Source organism: Otolemur garnettii, unplaced genomic scaffold (assembly GCF_000181295.1).
Source record: "Otolemur garnettii isolate 467f Iridium unplaced genomic scaffold, OtoGar3 scaffold00242, whole genome shotgun sequence".
Taxonomy (NCBI): Eukaryota; Metazoa; Chordata; class Mammalia; order Primates; family Galagidae; genus Otolemur; species Otolemur garnettii.
The window spans coordinates 1,856,435-1,859,207 of NW_003852637.1; positions in this window are offsets into that span (position 1 = coordinate 1,856,435).

Sequence of the window (2,773 nt, forward strand, 5' to 3'; positions counted from 1 at the left end):
CCCACAAGTTAGTTGTCTTTGTATATGCCAATAACAGCCAAGATGAGAGGATACAACTCCCTTCACCATAGCTTCAAAGAAAATGAACACCTAGGAATATACCTAACAAAGGAGGTGAAGGACCTCTATAAAGAAAATTATGAAACCCTAAGAAAGGAAATAGCAGAGGATATTAACAAATGGAAGAACATACCATGCTCATGGCTGGGAATAATCAACATTGTTCAAATGTCCATAGTTCCCAAAGCAATCTACCTATTCAATGCCATACCTATTAAAATACCAACATTGTACTTTCAAGATTTGGAAAAAATGATTCTGCATTTTGTATGGAACTTAAAAAAAAAAACCCGTATAGCTAAGGCAATTCTAAGTAATAAAAACAAAGCCGGGGGCATCACCATACCAGATTTTAGGCTGTACTTCAAAGCCATAGTGGTCAAGACAGCATGGTACTGGCACAAAAATATAGACATAGACATTTGGAATCAAATAGAAAGCCAGGAAATGAAACTAACATAACCACCTAATCTCCAATAAACCAAACAAAAATATACCCTTGGGGGAAAGGACTCCTTATTCAATAAATGGTGCTGGGAGAACTGGATATCCACATGTAAAAGACTGAAACTGGACCCACACCTTTCCCCACTCACAAAAATTGATTGAAGTTGGATAAAGGACTTAAATTTAAGGCATGAAACAATAAAAATCCTCAAAGAAAGTATATGAAAAACACTGGAAGATATTCGCCTGAGGAAAGACTTCATGAACAAGACTGCAGTGGCAATTGCAACAACAATAAAAATAAACAAATGGGACTTAATTAAACTGAAAAGCTTCTGTACAGCTAAGGAGACAACAACCAAAGCAAATAGACAACCTACACAATGGGAAAGGGTATTTGCATATTTTGAATCAGACAAAAACTTGATAACTATGATCTATAGATAACTCAAATTAATACACATGAAAAAAGCCAACAATCCCATATATCAATGGGTAAGACACATGAATACAACCTTCTCTAAAGAAGACAGACAAATGATGAACAAATATATGAAAAATGCTCATCATCCCTAATTACTAGAGAAATGAAAATCAAAACTACCCTGAGATATCATCTAACCCCACTAAGAATGGCTCACATCACAAAATCTCAAAACTGCAGATGCTGGTGTGGATGTAGAGAGAAAGGAACACTTTTATACTGCTAGTGGAACTGCAAACTAATGCAACGTTTTTGGAAGGAAGTATGGAGAACCCTCAATGAACTCAGATTAGATTTCCCATTTGATCCTGCAATCCCATTACTGGGCATCTACCCAGAAGGGAAAAAAATCCTTCTACTATAACGACGCTTGCACTAGACTGTTTATCGCAGCTCAATTTACAATCACCAAAATGTGGAAACAGCCTAAATGCCCACCGACTCAGGAATGGATTAACAAACTGTGGTATATGTATACCATGGAATACTATTCAGCCATTAAAAAAGTGGAGACTTTACAGCCTTTGTATTAACATGGATGGAAATGGAACACATTATTCTTAGTAAAGCATTACAAGAATAAAGAAGCATGAATCCTATGTACTCAATTTTGATATGAGGACAATTAATGACAGTTAATGACACGGTGGGGGTAGGAGAAGGGGAGAGCAGGGAGAGGAAGGAGGGAGGGTGGTGGCGTCTTGGTGTGTGACACACCTTTTGGGGGCAAGACACAATTGTAAGAGGGACTTTACCTAACAAATGCAATCAGTGAAACCTGGTTTCTTGTACCCTCAATGAATCCATAACAATAAATTTTAAAAAATCCTTAATGTAATATTTTATCTAGCATTTTTATGTGTTTATAGTGGGAAGAATTTGTCAGCTCTGTTCTCTATTTTGATAGATGACAAAGTCCTGAACCCTCTACTCTTCTGTAAGACCATGAAGAAGAAATGAGGAATCACTAACTGCTCTCCACTAGGAATTCTAGTGTTGACAATCTAGGAATAACAATTTTTTTCCAGCCAAAATCCCTGTGTACATAAGATCATTGTACATTAAAAATGTACAACTAATAAATGTCATATAAAATTTTAAAAATCATTGACTGAGGTTCAAAAATAGTCAAAGAAAATATAATAGCCAATAAGCACATGAAAGGATTTCCAGTGTCACTTATTATTACGGAAATGCAAATCAAAAATGATAGTAAGATACCACCTTATGCCCATTAGAATGGCAATTACAGGTTTTTTTTTTTTAAGTTGCAAATAATATGTACTGGTATGCTATTATAACAGAATACCACTGACGGGATAATTTATAAAGAACAGGAATTTATACTCTCATAGTTCTGGAGGCTGAGAAGACCAAGATTTAGGTACCAGCTGATTCAGACCTGGCCTCTTTGCTTCCAGGATGTCACCTTGAATGCTGAGCTCTGCAGTAAGGAAGAACATTGTTTCCTCACATAGCAGAACAGGAGACAGAGTGAATCTACTCTTGCAAGACCTTTTCATACAACTAACAAACGCAAACACTGAAACCTAATAATTTGTACTCTCATATTAATCTGAAATTTTTTTAAAAAGGGACTTTTTTATAACAGCATTAATCCATTCATGAGGATGGAGCCTCATAACCTAAATACCTCCCATTAGGCCACACCTCCCACCATTGTTACATTGAGAATTAAGTTTCAGTCTGAATTCTGAAGAGTACAAAAACACTTAAACCATAGCAGTGAGGTTTTGCAGAAATTAGAACTATCAGGTATTG